We start from the raw sequence: 20,133 nt of genomic DNA, 5'->3' as shown, positions 1-20,133 counted from the left end.
GGGCATTCTCTCTTTATTGTTGTGCTTGTTGGTGGAAATGGGGATGCTGTGTCTTTAAACGCCTTTCCTTTCCTCAGCCTTGAGGAGGCAGTTACACTCAAGTCTTTGAATGAGGGAGAGAGGGGGTGTGGAAGTAGCCATTGGCAGAGCTCTCTATGCCATCTCTTCAAACAGCTGGGGTCTGGTTCCTTCTGAGCAGCTTGTCAGAGCAATTAGCTTGCTGTAGCAGTGGCGAGGAGCATTCACATTGCATTTGAAGCTGGGGGTGGGGTGGGGGCCGAAAAGAAACAGAGGATTCCAAGAACCAAGGTCTCCTGGCAAAATTCCTCTGGTAACCATTCATGGCAATGAGGTCCTTGTTGAGAAGGGGAAATAGATGACCTACTCAGCGTGCGGCTTCTACTGGGGTGAGTTTATTTTTAGACTGAAGTCTGTGATGATTTTGGTATGATGGGGAGAGAAAAAGCAAGATAAATGTCTTGTTGATTGCAGTGGATCCAACTATCCTTGTAATTTAATTGTGTACCGGTAGCTGTTTGGCTGTTTTGGTACGTCAGTGAGAGGGGCATCTGCATTTATAAGGTTTTTCAGAATGGTTTTTCTTCTGAATGGTACAGGAGTCTGATTTCATCTCTGCTCCCCATACTTCTTCCTCCTCCTCCTCCTCCTCCAGGCTTGGAGGGTCTCCGTGGCTCCTGTGTCATCAGTCCCCCCCCCCCCCGCTTGATATGCTATGCATCCACCTAGAGGGAAGAAGGGAATCCCCTATAAACATACGCAGCTCTTTTGTGTCATGAAGGAGGTCTCCCTGCTGGACTTGTGCTGGGATTCCGTTGTTTTTTTTTAACTCATGCTTTGTTTTTATAATGGGAAGCCAAGCACCCATCACTATCCTCATTCACAAATCCTGCACATTTCCCCCCTTTAAGGATTTGTTTAGATCTGAGGAAAGAATGTTGGCTGTTATATTTGAGCAACCACTTGACCATGTATATGCCATTCAACACAATTGGAATATGCATATTGGTTTTCTTTCTTGCTTGCTTTGATGGTTAAGCTGGATTTTGTGTTGGACTGGGCTCTCCAGGAGGAATTCCCCTGAACCTGATCTAGTGCTCCGTCTATCCTCTTCCCTTTCATCTTTCAAATTCCTGGATAAATCTTCATACTATCTTTGGCTGAAATAAGAGTGTGTGTATGTATGTATGTATGTATGTATGTACGTATGATAAACACTACAGATGCATCCCTAGCTTTCAAAATCCAAACTGGGCTATTTTGAGGGGCTCAGATTGATGAAGCAGACAAAAATAAGAGAGCTGCCTCTCTTTGCCATAGGTATTTTGTTGCTTGTGCTGGATGGTAATTGCTTCAGCAAGTGGGTGTTCTCTTCTGTTTTTGTCCTTCTGCTTATGAAACCAATGCTCAGCAAGGGGGGGGGGTAGGCGAGCGAGCGAAGGAATTGCTGTTGCCTCCCCTTTGTGCCTCTCCTTTTCAAGCCCCACTCCTAGTAGATGGCATCTTTGAATGCATCTGGTAGCTCAGCAAAGAGGGGGTTTCTTTTTGCTTGTCAGCTTCCAAATGCAAGACTTTTATGTCTGCTTTATTGCTGTATGTGGTATACGTGACATCAAAGTAAGCTGCAATAACGGCTGTCATTTGCAGTATCTTTACTCGTAGGCTTCTTTTTTTTAATGGTCAGATAGGGAAGAAAGTAGAGGATGTGGGTATGAGCAGATACCTCCTTCAACCAGTTTTCCTAATCATTAGCGTATTCTCCATATAACATTAGAACCTTTATTTGCTGTTCAGTGAAGGTTAAGTTACGTTTCCTTAAAATCATTTTTGGTTTTCCATTCATTGTCATTTTACTGCCTAGTTATTCAGTGGACAGCAGAAGTTAATGAAAAGTTGTACTTAATCTGTTTGTGAAATTTAAGGTGATTTGCCTTTGAAAGAGATGCAGCGCAACCTGATTTCCTTCCTTCATATTTTATTTTGTGTAGCGCAGACACTTCATCAGACTTTGAATAGGAAAGAGTTAAGATCTATTTTTATGGTTGAGCATGTCCGCCCACCCCCAAATTCCGGAAACAAGCAGCTGGCCCTGTATTTGCAAGTGGCTGAGAGCCCCCAGAACTCCCCCCCTCCAGTCACCGTTTTCTGAAGGAATGCTGCCATCAGGCATATAGAACTGTGGCAAGGAGCAGCAGTGTCCCACAATAAAGGGTTAAAAGGAATTCCAACACAGTGTCACACATCTTGACATTACAGAGGAGGTGGATAATTTTCATGCTAGATTTTCAGGAAATCCCCATGGTGGACAGCCCCCTTAACTGTTGCCAGGAGACCATTTTGACGTCACTGGCAGTTCCTGTCTGCATGTGGGTGCAGTGAACATCCTTCAACAGAGAAACAGTAGCTGATGTGAAACTGGTAAATATGTGCTTCAAAAAAGACAATCCGGCCCCAAGCCCAGCTCATTTCTTCTTAATGACTTTGACTGCAGCTGTGAACCTTGCAGAATTCATGCTCACAGCAGAATCTCCAACCTTGTTGCACGATTTTTAATGTTGATGCCTGCCTGTTCCTAATGGCTAGACAGAAAAGGATTCTCTCCAGGCTTTTGCGTCATCAAAAGGGAAAGCCCTTGCTTTCTTTTGGTGCATCACTTGAATGGGAGGAGTATGAAAATGGGGGAGGGAAAAACAGTGAGCGCTTGTATAATTGTTCATCAAACCTTGAGAATAAATGAAGAATGCATAGAAAAAAGGTATCCTCATTGTTCCCCTCTTTTTTTAACCTCCAGATGGGTTTGCAGGGAGAAGGGGAGAGAAACAAGATGCAATAAAGCAGGCTGCAGAATAAGTCGCTAAATTCTTCCATGTCATTCTGTAATGTTGACTTATTTCAGAACATGAATAGCAGCAAAACCCTTTAAAAATAATGCAGAATATGTGGCCATTCCCTCCTCTTTTTCCTGTGGATTTGCAATTCTGTCCTTGGAAAAGAAATTAGAGCTGTGGCAGCTGATTTGTCTTAATCACAATTAGATCTTAAGATTTGCTTCGTCAGGCATCACATCTGAACAACTACAATTTTGTCAGTTTCCTATTGGGAGATAAGAATTGCCATGTTGGATCAGCCAAAGATATGTCTATCCTGGCACTCCCTCCACCTTTTAAAAAATAATGGCCAGCTAGATGACTCAAATAAATGCACAAGTGGAGCATGATTAACATTATTTTATTATGTATTTTGTATTTTTCTGTTGTGAACAGGCCTGAGATCTTTGAATGGTGGCATGCATACATACATACATACATACATACATACATGTATCATAGTAGTGGGACTCAGTTACATTCATAAAGATAAAGCGCTTTATATGCGTTATAACACTGTGACACCAGATGGAGTCCCGTCTTTTGCCTACAGGATTTTCCTGTATGAAGTTTACAACACGTTTAACTGAATCGCTTCTTCGTTGTGTCTAGATCCAGCCTTAGAATCCTGTTTATTTTCATATTGATTTTTCTAGCAGTGGTGGCTGATAACTGGTGGAAGGTATCTTCCATGTTCATAGCTACTCCTTAAAACTGCACCTAAAATGATTCCTGTGTGTAGCCCCTCACAACATATTGTCCTAAAGAAATCCATAAGTTATATAATGTTTTCAGTGTAGCCATATGGGCAGTGGCTTGGTGGCATCCTGACTGTATGTGTCTAGAATGAAAGCAGCTAACCCTTCAAATGTGACATTGACAAATTGCCATCTAATGACCACCAAGGATGTGACATACTATCTGAAGCAGCCATCCTGATGGTAAACTTTTGAGGACCCCCCCCCCCCCCAAATCTACTGTGGCATTATCCCCAAATGTCTGTGACTGCCAAATCTCATCCTGTTAGTTAAAATAAACATGGGCATCCACTTTTGTATTTCACAAGCAATTCCCTCTGACAGTGGAAGTTTCTCTCCTTGTTTTCCTGCAAAGGACTACAGACAATGTAATTTCCGTTACAGGTTTTTTCATTAGAATAACAGGAGAGGCAGTCCAATAAGATTGCTTGAGACAGGTCCTTGGGCCTAGTGCTGAGTTGGATAAGGTTCTGCAGCAGTGGCTCATAAGTGCTTCTGTCAGTGGCTCTTCCAAATACTGTGTAATGACTAAAAACAGTTTTCTCAGGCTAAGTCTTACACTGGATTCCATGGCAACATTCAGCCCTTGCATTTTTTTCCTGTCTTAGCCTTTCTTTAGTTAAACTGTATTGATAGGGCACTCATTCTCCTCTTTCTCCTTGCTTTTCTCAATAACTGTGAAGCCCCTCCGCCAAAAAAGCTGTGTGCAATAAAATAGTATAAAACTTGACTGTTGTCATCCTCTTCTAAGGAACGAAATGGATATACAGTGGTACCACGGGTTAAGTACTTAATTCGTTCCGGAGGTCCGTTCTTAACCTGAAGCGTACCTGAAGCACCACTTTAGCAAATGGGACCTCCTGCTGCCGCTGCGCCACCAGAGCACAATTTCTGTTCTTAAGCGGAGTTCTTAACCTGAAGCGTACTTAATCTGAAGCGTGCTTAACCCGAGGTACCACTGTACTGTATGAGAACCAGTTTGATGTAGTGGTTAGTGTGAGGGAATAGGGCCTGGGAGACCTGGATTCTGATCCCTGCTCTGTCATGAAGCTCACAAGGTGATGTGGGTCTGATCACTTTCTCTCAGCCTAACCTACCTCACAGGTGTTTCTGAGGATAAAATGGGGGCAGAGAGAGCCATGCACATGCCACATTGAGCTTATTGCAGGAAAGGCAGGGTGTCAATGTAAGAATGAATAAAAATAGTGCAGACTGGCCTGATCTACATATGCAACTGAAAGAGATAGGAGAGCGGACTGCACCACTTTGTACTACAGGTACGAAATCACATTTTTGAAAGATACTTCCTTCTGTAAAACAGAACTAAAACCCATTTTAGTTAAGGAGGAAGCTAGATTAGAACCTTTATCTCTGATGTGTTAGCTCTAAACATGTATTTTTAAAAACAACAACACTGGGAGCATTTTTATCTGCTGCCTCTACTATCTCATAATGCTACATACATAGACCAGGCAGTTAATTATTGTTATTATTATTCATTTCTATACCACTTTATATTTTTAAGAAAAAACCTTAATGTGGTTTACAACATACATATTAAAACATCAAATAAAACAATCCAGAATAAAACATTACTGAAGAAAGTCAAATATACATTCAAACATACATTCAAAGCAACATAATTAACAGGAAAATAAACATTATCTTAAAGATTTCAAAACAAAACATTAGTGAAAGAAGTCAACTATAAAATGTACATTTAAAACAGCACAATTACCAGTAACAAGAGAATAAAATATTATCATAAGCATAGTGTTAACAGGTTTTTTTGGGGGGGGGGGTTGTTAGAACACTAATGCGCTTATATGGTTGCTGATATGCCATGGGTGCTGTTGCTCATTGGCACCCTTCAGAGAAACAGTGGCATGAGCAGTTGTAATCAGAGCTATGCATGCAAATGCAAGAACTTGATATTTTCGCGTCCAGCACTTGCACTTCGGAACTCCTCACCTAATGATAATCAGGCAGGCGCATTCATGGCATTTTTTGTGGTGCCTGCTAAAAGTATTCTTGTTTGGATGAACCTACCCAGATGTTTAGAAAGTTGATGTGAGTTTTGATTTGTTTTTAGTCTATTGTTATTTTAACTTTTTGAAAGTCTTAAATTATTTTTGTTAATTTTTCTTATTGATAATTTTTAAAAAACTTTTTGTAAGCTGTTTTGAGGTCTCTCTGTGTGTTTTTTTATAATCAAGCAGGGTATAAATTTTATGAAACAAAATAATTAAAATAAATGTGTAATCCTATGTGGTAGGGATAAATCACACATCAAAATTAAGATACAGGTGGGTAGCCGTGTTGGTCTGCCATAGTCAAAACAAAATAAAATTTCTTTCCAGTAGCACCTTAGAGACCAACTAAGTTTGTTCTTGGTATGAGCTTTCGTGTGCATGCACACTTCTGTGTATCTGAAGAAGTGTGCATGCACACGAAAGCTCATACCAAGAACAAACTTAGTTGGTCTCTAAGGTGCTGCTGGAAAGAAATTTTTATTTTGTATCAAAATTAAGAGTTACAATTGCAATTTTTTAACACACACACACACACACACACACACACACACACACAGTATATTCAAAGGTGTATGTGTGTCAAGAGATGCTACTCAGCTGGGCACCTTTGGTCTAGGACCAGCCCAGAGAGGACTGAAACAGCTGCTTCAGGCAGTCTAATTTTGATGCTGTGAAGAAGAGCGGAGGGGGAAATAGAGCTCATTCATGGAGTGCAAAAAAAAAGGATTAGAGCACCTTCAACATCCAGAGCTTTGGGGTTCAGAAAGAAAGTTCCTAAGATAGTGAGGGACACAATTGGGACTTATACATGTGTGTGTGTGTGTGTGTGTGTGTGAGAGAGAGAGAGAGAGAGAGAGAGGGAGAGTTCTTCCCTTGCCTTATAATATTAAAATTGAGGATCATCCAGTTAAATTGATGGGCAGCAAGTTCAAGCAAACTATGAAACTCACTGCCACAAGATCTGGTGGGGGGCCACTGACTTAGGTGGCTTCAAGAGGAGACCAGACAAATTCAAGATGATGGCTATTTGGAGCTTCTAAGTTCAGAGGTAGTCAACTTCTGAAGGCCACTTGCTGGGGATCTGTTGCCATGACAGCCAGAGGTGAAGATGTCATGGCAACAATAGAAGCATGAGGTGACACCTTGAGATGCTAGACTAGGCCAGCTTCTGCAGCTATACCACTGGAGTGGGTGGGCTGGCAGCTTAACAGCATAAAGCTGGACTTGAATCCCCGCCCCCCTGCAGGAGTTCAACCATGGCCCTCTGTACCGGCCATTGGAAACCTCTTCCAGTATACAGCTCTTGCTTTGTTGTATGAAACTCATGCTACATGTATATAATTGTGTGGTGAATGAACATCTTTGTATGTCTCTCACTATGTCAGCATGAGATTGTTGGCTGGTTTGTTAAGCAATAGTTGCCTGTGTTTACATAGGCTGGATCTAGACACATCAAAGAAGTGCTTCAGAAAAATGCATTGTAACCTTTATAACGAGAAATCGTGTTGGCAAAAATATAACTCCACGGCGCCACCTGGTGTCACAGTGTTATATTGCATATAAAACACATATAAAACACTTTTTCTTTACCAATCTAGCTGCGTCCCTAGTCAGCAACTTTCCTCTCTGTCCTTTTTCTCTACTTACGCTCTGCCTTTCTGATACCACTGATGATGCTGTGTCACGAGAGAGAGATTTAGGCAGGCAGTTCCAATGATGTGGGGATATTATGAGCAACAAGGTGACATCTGTCTTGATTTGTCAAGCTTGCAAACTCTGCTCACTTGGCACGACTGTTCAGTGTGAGTTACGTCATGAAAATCCAGCCAGCCAAGTGAAATCCTTGATGGCCATAATTTTAATCCCTTTGGTGGATTTGTTTTGTCACTGGCTGCTGTACTAATTAGAGGTGCTGATTGCACCTGTATGTCAGAAGACCTCTGTGCTGCTTTCTCTCTCTCAAGCTACCCAAGCTATTAGCATTCTAACAGCTGCTCTGAGAACAGAGTGTGAAGTGACTGTCTAGCCACTGTAATGTCTGAGAAAATCTCTTCTTCCTCAGTTACTGTATGTACTCAGCACAAAGATGGATGCAAGATATTCCCGCATTATCTAGATAAAAGGAAGCCATGCTCCACTTAACAAGAATGGAGCAGAGGTAATATTCTTGTAGGGATGAGAATGAATGGATTCTTGTTCCTTTACTCAGTCTTTGTTGTGGATTCAATTTCATGTTCCCTGAGGGGATCCTGCAGTTTTTCTAGTGCAGAATGAACCCCTAGCATTTTAAAGAAGACCTCCCCACCTTGCAGAGGGGAGGAGTTGCGAGCAGGAGCCGTTTCCCGCGCTTGCAGGGGGGCATGTTTGGCCCCCTGCACCAGCCCCTATCCGCTGCCATGCCAAGCCCCTCTGCCAGCCAATAGGGCAAGTTGGGGGGGGGGGCGGAGACTGGCTGCATTTAAACAGCCGCAGCAGTGCCATTTCCCTATTCTGCTTCCTGCTTGCATTGGATTGCGCACCCTTCCTCCCTCTAAGTTTTGCTATGCCTTTGACCTTGCTATGGACTTTGGTTGGTTGCCCAGGGGGCCTGGTAGGAGTTTTTTATCCATTTGGCAAATTGGTACCGGCTTCTTGGTTTTTTTGCCTACCTCATAGCAATTTGTCACAACTTTATGGTATTGGAGGTTAGGCATTGGAATATTTAATATGTGATGTAATATGTATTGTGTGTTGGAGGGCAGGTTGTGGCCATCACCTACCTCCTAGGGGTATCCCGTTAAGGGGATTCGGCAGTCGTGGATCCTGTCTGATGCCCCGCTGGTGGCTAGGGCCATGGCACGACCCCCGGTGACGTCAGGGGAAGCTTCCAGTTGTATTTGCATCAACAAGCTCCTCCCACTGGTCGTTAACCCTAAGGCAGGCTTCCCCAAACTAAGGCCCGCGGGCCGGATACTGCCCGAGGGACTCAGTTATCTGGCCCCCGCCGGCCCCCACCGCCCGCTCTTACCGGCACAGCACGGATGCCCAATTTCGGGTCAGCAGAGCGCCAGAAATAGCTTGTGAGCATGCGCACGCGTCATTTCCGGCACACTTCCGGGTCTGCGGAGGCCTGTGCGCACGTGCACAAGCTATTTCCGTTGACCCGAAAGTGTGCTGAAAGTAGCGTGTGGGCACGCACTCCCCTGCCCTCTGGCCTGCTGCGCGATCGGTGCTGGTGGAACCGGCCCGAGGCCAGGTAAGTTTGGCAACCCCTGCCCTAAGGTAACTCCCCGCCGAGTAGGGTGGAATCAAGCGTTATGTTCTTCTCCAATGCCTAAAGCCAATACCTCTCACATGCTATAACCAATAAAGTTGTGGCCTTATTTTGCCCATTAACCTAAAATCATGTGCCCTTGTGTTTTATTTACTCCACGCGGGTGGCGGGTCATCGACTCACAATTCATTTGTTAGGAAGAACTTGGAGTAAGGTAAAGGTACCCCGACCATTAGGTCCAGTCGCGGATGACTCTGGGGTTGCGGCGCTCATCTCGCTCTATAGGCCAAGGGAGTCGGTGTTTATCTGCAGACAGCTTCTGGGTCATGTGGCCAGCATGACCAAGCCGCTTCGGGGGAACCAGAGCAGCGCACGGAAACGCCGTTTACCTTCCCGTTAGAGTGGTACCTATTTATCTACTTGCACTTTGACATGCTTTCGAACTACTAGGTTGGCAGTTCCATATTTGTGTATACTGTATATTTTGGTTTATATTGACTTGTTTGTCTTTGTAATTTATTTTATGGTGGTAATAGCCAGTAATTTTTTATTTTATTTTTGTCGTCCCAACAAGCTTGAGTTCCGGCATGCACAAGAGAACTCCAGAAAAGGAAAGCATCAATAGCAGCTATTACACATAGGGCTTGTTTGTTTGTAGGTGTGTTTTTCTTTTTTCCTTTTTATTATTAAAACAACAACAACAACAACACTATTGGCACCTGAGGACTGAAGACAGAGCTGTGAGCAGTGTGCTGTAATGGCTCTTGCCTGCCAGTTTAAACAGCTGTGGCATTCCTCAGCACCCGCGACAGAGCACTTGTGGTTGGGGTGAGCATGTAGGCGGCTGGATGAGAGGAAAGATGAGCAGGTTGTTCCAATCGGTGGCATTTAGTTACTTACTGTAGGTCCCTGGAAAATTGCATTGTGGGCCCAAAACACTTGACTTCTAATGCAACCAAATGCCCTTCACCATTAGGACGAAATGGGTCAGGCAGGCATTCTTTTCTGAACCTTTTGGGTCAGCTATGTTTGTTCAGAGAATTGGTTTCCTCTCTTCTTTGCTCCCACCACAGTCTGTATAGGCTTCTTTACATTGGGTTAATACAGGGGTCAGCAAACTTTTTCAGCAGGGGGCCAGTCCACTGTCCCTCAGACCTTGTGGGGGTCCGGACTATATTTTTTTTGGGGGGCGGGAATGAACGAATTCCTATGCCCCATGAATAACTCAGAGATGCATTTTAAATAAAAGCACACATTCTACTCATGTAAAAACACTAGGCAGGCCCCACAAATAACCCAGAGATGCATTTTAAATAAAAGGACACATTCCACCCATGTAAAAACACAATGATTCCCGGACTGTCTGCAGGCTGGATTTAGAAGGCGATTGGGCCGAATCCGGCCCCTGGGCCTTAGTTTGCCTACCCATGGGTTAGTAGATAGCATGATTTTGCTTTGCATTGGGATGCTAAATCTGTTGTTTTCTGACAAGCGAAGCACCCTGCTTGCTTTGAAATTGTGTTGCACGATAGACATATGCAGCAGGTTTTGGTTTTTAAAAAAGAAACTTTTGAATATGTAATAATAATAATAATAATAATAATAATAAAGTGGTACCTCTGTTTAAGAACAGCCCTGTTTATGAAATATTCGGTATACGAACTCCGCAAAACCAGAAGTAGTGTTCCGGTTAGCAAAATTTGCCTTGGTCTACGAAAGGAAGCCAAACGGTGGAAGGGCACCGGTGGTGGGAGGCCTCATTAGGGAAAGCGTGCCTCGGTTTAAAAACGGCTTTGGTTTAAGAACGGACTTCCGGAACGGATTAAGTTCGTAAACCAAGGTACCACTGTAATAAACTTGTCTTGTTGCTCGTAGCGATGGAGCCTGTTGCCATGGAGGCATGATTCAGATTGGTTGACCCAGAGGCCAGTGTGCAAATAGAGAACAAGAACATCGTCATTTAACCTTGCAGAATGGTCTAATTTAGTGAGATGTGACGTTAATGTCAAAACCTTGTGCAGAGTTGTGGAACTGAGGTACTAGCATTTGCTCCTACTACTGGGAATTTTTGTTTTGGAAAGAACTGAGACAAAAGCTGTGTTTTCTGCCACCTCTGGTTTGTCTGAACAGGCACTGTTGAGGTCTGAGGAGAGGCCCAGTACACATGCTGTGATAAGCCAAACCATGGCTTGCTGAGCATGCATGCTACCGGTAACTCTTAAGTTTGTGCCAGCCCCACTGTTCTCTTTCCAAAGCTGGGAAGAGTGCTGGCTTAGCATTACGTGCAAACCAGTACCTGTGTCTGCTTTGCTCTGAACAAACTGCCGAGATGAAGCCACAATCCCCGGTTTAGATATTGTGGAAAACCAAACTTGTTTCATTTATTATTTGTGCTTACATCCTGCTTGTTTTCACATGGCCCAAGGTGTGCTACCTAAACACCACAGTTAAAAATATATACAATATCCATTAGAATACTAAAAACCATTAACACACACACACCCCGCCAACATCAGAATATCAAAACACAGAACTGCAGTGTAAAGAAATGTGTCCTGACCAGTTGTTGGAAGTGTACAGTGATAGGTAAAGACACTCCTCAAAGGGGAGGTCACGAGAAAATGCCCTTTCACACGCTGTAGTGGCAGCACTACAAGCAGGCCCTCCCTTGCTGATTATAACTCCCAGGCAAAGTTGATATGGGAGGAGGTACTCCTTCAGATGCTTAGGGCCCAAGTTATATAGGGCTTTATGTATCAATATTAACGCCTCAAATTCAATTTGGCAGTGAATTGGCAACCAGAAGGAGAAGGGGACGACAGAGGATGAGATGTTTGGACAGTGTTCTTGAAGCAACTGGCATGAGTTTGGCCAAACTGCGAGAGGCAGTGAAGGATAGGCGTGCCTGGCGTGCTCTGGTCCATGGGGTCACGAAGAGTCGGACACGACTGAACGACTGAACAACAACAACAACAAATCTTTCAACCAGCGTAATATATGTCATGGTCAGAGATGATCTGCAGCAGCCTCGCTGTTACGCTCTGCACTAGTAGCAGCTTCCAAGCTGTTTTCAAGGGCAGCCCCACATAGAGCTGATTGCAATAGTCCGAACTAGAAATTACCAGAGCATGAATTATTGTGACCACAATATCCTATCCAGGAAGGTTCTTGGTTGAAGAGCCAGCCATAACTGGAAATAGGCTCTCCTAACCACCAAGGTCACCTGGATCTCAGGAGACCTAGGTGGATCAAGGAGTACCCACAAGCTATGCATCTGTTCCTTCCAGCGGAGTGCAAACCCATCCAGAACTGGCAGTCCCCATGTTTCCTGAACTTGAGAACTCGCAACACATACCGGGTAGTACCTCTGTCTTATCTGGATTCAGTTTCAATTTATTGGTTCCCATGCAGCTCATTGCCACTTCCAGGCAACAGACAAGCACCTGAACTGCCACTCCTGATTCAGATGAATTGGAGGGACAGAGGTGGGTGTCATCACCACTAATATCACTTCACTCCAAATCAGTGTTAGAAACGCAGCTATATAAGCTAGGTGCAAAATGGCTCCTTAAACCCAGGTTGAATTCAACAGTATCAAAAGCTGCTGAGAAGTCGAGGAGAACGAAGAAGGCTGCACACTCACTGCCATTTTCCTGGCAAATGTCATGAACCAGGGTGACCAAGGGCAAGCTGAAATGCTTGTGCAGATGGAACAACTGGAAGAATGTGGTGTTAAATTCCACCCTGTGTCTACCATGGACATCTACCTTGCTTAAGAATGGCTCTGGAAGCTGAAAATAAGCCGATGCACTTAATATTCCAAGGAGAGCTATGTGTGTAGGAATCTGGTTTCTAGAAATGGATAGGAGAATTCCCTTGAATTCTCAGTTAAATAATAATAATAGTAAGATTGAACTTGATATAATTACTTTTGACCCCAAAGGGAGCCTTTTTATGACCACATGACAGAGAAAAGTCAAAGGAAAACTTCCTCAGCATCTTTATTTGTTTGTTTGAAGTTTTCATATGGCAACCTTTGAGAGAATTAGCTACCCTCAGGAAGGAGGTCCTTGATGTTGACTGGATTACGCTTTTTAGTGTGCTCAGTCTGGTTTTTGAAATCTGATTCAGATAGGGAGCAGGCTGCTGTTAGCTGTAGTGAATCTCAAGGAGAAAGCTTTATTTCCTTTCTTTAATCAGTTTCTGATTAAAATGATGGAACAATGCCAGCTTGCCTTCACTTCAGTCAATGCTTGATTTGTTGTGGGGGCAGGGAAAGTAGGGTCCCCCATAAATAAACCCATCAATCTCAACCTCTGACTCTTCCCAATTTTAGCCAAATCATGCTCCGCCTCCCCAATAGCCTTCAAAAATGAAACTGATCTGTAGAAAAAACAACTTGAAAAAGAGACAAGGCATGTATTTTTGTAAACTTAAGAAATCTTTAATAAATATTATTATTAAAAAGCAGCAGCAAGGAGGGCATCACAGTAAGTAAGGGGACCTGTAATTCAAGCATTGGCTTCAGTGGGTCAAGCGGAAGAAACCCATTATTGTCCGGTGCCTCAAGATGCTGTGTCTGGCTTCTTCCACCTGGCTTAGCTCTTAATAGACTTAATAGAAGTCCCCTCTGCTGCTCTGTGTGTGTGTTTCTGTATGTGTTCTCCTTCCCTGACCCAGATTTTTAACGCATAGCTTTCCTGATGATGTAGCTACATAATTTGTTTTATCTGCCTGGCGGAAAGTGATTGGCATAGCCTGCCTGTCCTCGTCGCCCACCTCCTTTTCTTCCTTCCTGAGCCCTGTGAACTTCTACTTCTCCGCAAGTCCTGCTTGCCACAGTGGATCATGTCAGCCGCCTCCTTGCTTACTCCCACGCTTGTCCTGAGGGAGCGCGGCTGATTCATTCACACAGAAAGGAAAACCTTCTGAGAAGGAGCCTTTTCTGCTCTCTTTAATGAGAAACTTCAGCGGAACACACAATGCTGCTGCTTTTAGTGTGAATGCTGGGGGGAAATAATCCAGAGGGAGTTCATTGTATGTTGGATAGCTGTAAACATACTGACCAGCCTCTTGTGAATGGGGAACGTATTTAGTTAGCTCCTTCATCTCTCTCCCACCAGGGGCGGGCAGGAAGTAACCGTCTTTGCGTCACTAAAAGCAGGCAAAGGTACCACCCCTAGTACAGTCACTGCAGTTACAAAGCATTGAGTGGGATCTGTGCGTGTGTGCTTATTGCATTTACAGGCCATGGAAGGTGACAAATGTTGGCCATTTCCTTCCTTGTGCAAAATAATCAACCTGTGAGAAAGCTCTTTACTTTCAGAACTGCACCGTTTGTGAATTTGTGGTTGTATATTTACCTGGAAAGTACAAAGACTGTGTGTGTGTGTAAGTACTTGTTTGCTTAAAAGAATCCCTCGTCATAGTTTGTGGCACCCAAAAAATAAATTAATTTTTTAATAAAATTAAATAAATAATTTTTTCATAAAAACAACAACAACACTTCGTTCCCTCTGGAAATTACCTTCTTTAAGCGAACTAACAGAAGCTGCAGGAACAAGGTGCATTCTTTTATGTATCTATATTTCTACCTACTGTATATCATCACATACTGTTTGCCACCACTTAATAGTCACCCCCCCTCTTTTTTGACCCCAAAATTGGTCCCAGAGCATTCCCTGCATAATAGTAACAGAGGTAATTCTGAAGTGAGTTGCGGGTTGGCACATGGGGCTCCAGAGGTGGTGAGGGCCAGAGTCCGGGACCTCATTGGCTTAGCCCCGAGTGGAGGTAGCTGGAGAGGCAAGTCGAGGTTAAGCCAGGCTTGGGCTGCTGCTGCTGCTGCTGCCACCACCTTTTTGGGTCATGCAGAGTCGAGAGATAAGGAGGCAGCTTGGCTTACCCACCTGCATGGAAGAGCCATGTAAGATCCCTGGAGAAAGGCCTTGTTCTGAGTCTACCCCAGAGCCGCTCTCCCATTACTGGTGGAATGGTAGCCCCTCCGGGGCAGGGAATTTGCAGTAGCCAAACCTGGTAAGGCATTTTGTAAAAGTATGGTAACTTTGCACCTTGCCATTTTATAGATGCTTGAGGTAGAGACACTACAGGGTATCCAGGCTGTCTGTATTTGGATCAAATTAATGAAGAGCTACCATCTCTTAGCTTTCTATTTGAACTTGTTAATAGGTTGGAATTGCCACTCTCCAAAATTGCATTGTGCTATTACTCCTCACTAGCTAATGCATGTGTGAAAGGACTATTGAAATAATTTATAACCATTCCACTTTAAGTGAAGTCACTTACAGTATGTGTCTGGAATCTTTTGAGTAGAGAACCACAGAATAGGGAATAAAATGGCCACCTGATCTGACATGGTGCAGGACAGAACCAAAACAACTCTCTTGCTGGATCCCAGCAAGGCCCATCTAATTTGGTTCTTACAGATGAAGCTAAGCAGTCCAAACTTCAGTATTCCACAAGCATAGGACAAGCACGCTGCACTGGGACTTCCTCTTTAACAGTGCCAGGTGATTGAAGTAACAAAACCAAGCTGCACACTTCATGAATAGTATCTGATAAGATAAGATAAGATTTCTTTATTGTCATTGTACAAGTACAATGAAATTGGATGCCAACCCATACATACAACTTGGGGGGGGGCAGTTTCAGCTGCACATACATACATACCCATCAAAACTCTCCAAGGTCATATTATCTAGTTACAGCATTTAAGATGGTTGTGGCTCATTATGGTTATACTCGTCTGACTCGGAGTAGATCTCATATAACTAACTCAGATCCATTAATTTCAAAGAGTATACTCTGAGTTGGATAGCATTAGATGCAACTCAATAAATTACCTGCCATCAAAGCCCTATGTCAATAGTCAGTCTAACCCCAGATTTGACAGGGTGTAGGGAGGTAGGGAGAAGAGTGGCATCTAAGCACTGGTATGCTATGGAATTGGCAAGGTCAGAACTCAAATGCTGGGTCAAATTTATTGTCCAGACAGGACTTCCGGTTAGGTGCCGAGTCAATGGCGGACGGGAGTCCGACGGCTCCGTCCTCCGTTAGGCGATAGGGAGCTCCGTGCCTGCGCCACGGGTCCCTTAAAGCCACGGGAAGAGCGTCCCGTGGACCGACGGCTTCGTGGGTCCCAGACGTGCTGTCTCCGCTCCTGATTTACCCTCGTAAGGGGGAGAATCGGGCGAGCGGAGCCCCAGCACGGGACTGAAGAAGCGGCTGCCTGCGGAGGATCAAAGCAGCGATCCCGCCAGACCTGAGCACCCGGCACTTCCTACATAGAAACTTCCAAAGAAACTCTGTAAGTCAAAAATTTGGATTATTTTACAAGTTTAAAGAGCACTGCTTGCAGAGGAAACTCCAAAAGGAAGCCTGTTCCCTTTGAACTGTTTGCGCGAGCTTGGTAGCGCTAAAGGATCAAAGCCGCGGCTAACGGGAAAGTTTTGCGAACTCTGCCAAACTTTTTAAAAGTGATTTAAAAGTTGTTTAAAGTTTGTTTAAAGATCCAAAAACAGTTGATATGGCAAAAGAAGAAGCCCCTCACCCTCTGGATTAGGATTCCGGGTCAGTAGCGGGCTGGGATATATTGTTGCCATTTTTTCTTTGTTGGTGTTCCAGTGTTACAGTGACTGTTTACCAGTGGAGATACTTTGACTCTTTTACAGCCAGATACAAGCTACTTTAAAGACTTGGTGGTTACACTGCAAGTGAGAAAACAGTTACTGGCTTGGGCTATTTAAAATAGACTCTTCTTGGCTTTAAGGAATTTACAATTCTGAAAAATCTGAACTCTTTGCCTAAAAGTTGGATTAATGGACTATTGTGGACTCCTGGCTCAGCAGCCTCTTTGTTCTCAGAAAGTTAGCTGCAGGCCACCTGGTGTTTACTTTTGGGACTGTTGGTCTTCTGCTGTGAATGTCTGAGATTGTTACTATAGCAACTGGAGTGACCTTGAGATTACAGTTACAGAGCCCACAAGGAATGGAACTTAGATCTAAAGGAACTGGCTCTGAAAAAAGGAAAGGCTCTGTTTCCTTAACTCTTCAGGAACAAATGGAGAAATTGGCTGCAAGTGTGGCAGAAATTGCAGAAGGCTTGAAAAGTGTCACCGAAGGGTTGAAGCAAACACAAGAATCGGTGAATGCTATTGGTGCATCAGTGAATACAACAGTTAACTCTGCAATAGAAAAGCTCCAAGTGGATATTAAGGCCGATATTAAAGCCTCCACCCAAACGTTAGAAAAATCGATTGGCCAAATTGAGGAAAACGTAAGAAAGAATAGAGACGAAATTAATAAAATTGGGCAGGAGGTGACCACGTTAAAAAAGGACTCGGAGGAAATTAAAGTGGTCAGAGAAAAAATAAAAAAGGTGGAGGAAAAATTGGACAATTTGGATTTGGAGCAGATCGAAAATATTGGAACACGACAGAGGACTGTGGAAGAGTCTCTTGCTTTTCTGCAACTACATCAGAGAGAAGGAAACCTAAGAATAAGGGGTCTTCCAGAATTGGAGGGGGAGGACCTGAAAGCCTATATTGTGGAACTATTCTCGACTTTTTGGGAGTTAGAAGAGGTTAACGTCTCAGCACGCATAGTGAAGGCCTTCAGATTTGGACCAAGAGGTTCCAGAGGAAAGAAAAGCACTAAAACAGTCAGTGACTGTTTGATTGTGCTACACGATAGACACGACAGAGACTATTTTCTGGATTTACACTACAGAAACAACCTGGTGGTACAGCAGAATAAAGTAATTTTTTACAAGGATATCCCCAGATTCTTTTTAGATAAAAGAGCTCCCTATAACGACCTGGTGACGGAGCTAAGAAGAAGAAAAATCTCCTTCAGTTGGGAATTTCCAGAAGGCCTGGCATTCACGTTTGAAGGGAAAAAGATAAGAATAAGGTCCTTGGCGGATAAGCAAAAGTTTTTGGACAAGCATCTGGAACACTTCAAAGGAACTCCATTGGATCCAGCACAGCTTTACAAGTTTCCAGAAGTATTTCCACCACCGCCGGGACCACCAGGACCAAGCCAAGATCCAGAACAAGATAAGAAAGGACAGGCAACTGGAGGAGAGGAATAAACAAAGAAATGGCGCTCAAGTTAATGACTTGGAACGTTCGGGGATTAAATCAGAGACCAAAGAGACGCAGAGTGTTTTACAGCATAGAAAAGAAGAATTTGGATATAATATGTCTACAGGAAACCCACATAGTTCGGCGTCACAGAAGATTGCTACAGAACAAAAAATTAGGCCAAGAGTTCATATCATCGGATAAGGTCAAGAAGAGAGGAGTAGTGATTTATGCAAAGGAGAAATATAGCCCAAGACAGCTATTTAAAGATGAAGAAGGGAGATACATCGCAATTGAAATTAATGTACAAGGCGAAAAATTTTTGATTCTGGGACTTTATGCACCAAATGATGGAAAGTCGATTTTTTACAAAAAAATCCATGATTTGCTGTTGGATTATTTGGACTATAAGGTAGTTTGCCTTGGAGACTTTAATGGGGCAGTCTCCACATTAATGGACAGATCTCAAAGAACAAAATTAACAAATGATGGGAAACTCCCAAAGACTTTTTTTGAAATGGTGGACAATTTGAATTTGGTAGATTCTTGGAGATTAAAAAATCCCACAGAAACAGAGGCAACGTATTTCAGCGAATCTCAGCAGTCATGGTCGAGGATAGATTATATCTGGATCTCGAATGAATTGGCTCCAAAATTACAAAAAGCAGAAATCGGTCCTAAAACGCTTTCAGACCATAATCCGGTACAGGTAAACCTAAAAATGATTTCCAAGGATTCTTTCAGGTGGAGAATGGATGATGCATTGATGAGAGATACCAAGCTAGTAGAAAGAGCGGCGAAAAAGATGAAAGAATATTTTCAAATTAATTGGAATTCAGATGTGGAGAAAAGGATTGCCTGGGATGCAAGTAAGGCGGTAATGAGAGGATTCCTCATTAGTGAAAAGGCAAAAAAGAAGAAACAACAAAGTGCAGAGATGGAGAGACTGTTGAAATTAATCAAAGAAAAGGAAAAAGAACTAAGAGGACATCCCAGATGTGTTAAAATCCAAAAAGAAATCAAATACTTGCAATCCCAATACGCGAACATCATGAATCAAGACATCGAATGGAAAGTGAAAATGATGAAACAAAGAACATTTGAATCTGCAAATAAATGTGGAAAACTACTAGCTTGGCAATTAAAGAAAAGACAAAAGGCAAATGTCATCAGTAAATTGGTAGTAAATGGAAAAAATGTAGAGAAACCGGAGGAAATCAGATGGTGCTTTCAGAGATTCTATAAACAACTGTACAAGGAGGAGAAGATAGATGAAGTAGAGATAGACCGATTTCTGGAGAAGAACGGATTGCAAAAGGTCCCAGAGGAAAAACTAACAATTCTCAACCACCCAATAACGACACAAGAAATAGAAGATGCAATAAACAACATGCAACTGGGGAAGGCTCCAGGACCGGATGGATTAACAGCAAAATATTACAAGATATTGAAAGACTGGCTATCACAGCCGTTAAGAGAAATTTGCAATAGAATACTAGAAGGAGATAGGGCACCAGAGACGTGGAAAGAAGCCTTTATCACACTGATCTTAAAACCAGATACTGATAAGACTCTAATGAAAAACTATCGTCCAATATCCCTTTTGAATGTGGATTATAAAATCTTTGCAAATGTTTTGGCTACAAGGTTGAAAAGAGTGTTGAAAGATCATATACATAGAGACCAAGCAGGTTTCTTACCAGGAAGACAAATAAGCAATAACACGAGAATTATTGTGGACATTTTAGAAAAACTGGAGAGAGACATAAATACAGATGCAGCACTATTGTTTGTGGACGCAGAGAAAGCTTTTGACAAAGTATCCTGGACATTTATGAAAAAGAATTTGGAAAAGATGGGAGTTGGAGAAAAATTCTTAAATGGCATTAAGGCCATTTACACAGAACAAAGAGCAAAAGTTATTGTAAACAGTGTGATATCGGAGGAGATTGAAGTAGAGAAAGGAACAAGACAAGGGTGCCCTATCTCCCCTTTACTTTTTATTACGGTCCTGGAAGTCCTTCTGAATATGATTCGGAAAGATAAACAGACAAAAGGAATTAAAGTGGGAGAGAAGGAATACAAATTACGTGCCTTCGCG

General features: G+C 43.1%; 1 protein-coding gene across 8 annotated transcripts in view; it reads left to right on the top strand.

Annotated features, from left to right (window-relative positions):
• The first annotated feature begins 128 nt into the window (after positions 1-128).
• Positions 129-20,133, top strand: part of R3HDM2 (R3H domain containing 2) — a 91,544-nt gene continuing 71,539 nt past the window's right edge. For 2 of the 8 annotated variants that reach the window (XM_033137409.1, XM_033137388.1), the window contains exon 1: positions 133-407. The gene's annotated coding sequence lies outside the window, so the exon portion shown is untranslated. Of the gene's footprint in view, positions 408-20,133 lie in introns of all 8 variants that reach the window. The other 6 variants (XM_033137360.1, XM_033137369.1, XM_033137379.1 and 3 more) reach the window with 6 other exon arrangements.

The sequence above is a fragment of the Lacerta agilis genome, chromosome 2, assembly GCF_009819535.1.
Source record: "Lacerta agilis isolate rLacAgi1 chromosome 2, rLacAgi1.pri, whole genome shotgun sequence".
In the NCBI taxonomy this organism is placed as follows: Eukaryota; Metazoa; Chordata; class Lepidosauria; order Squamata; family Lacertidae; genus Lacerta; species Lacerta agilis.
The sequence above is the reverse complement of the archived record's forward strand: the minus strand, read 5'-3'. Positions and strand labels throughout refer to the sequence as shown.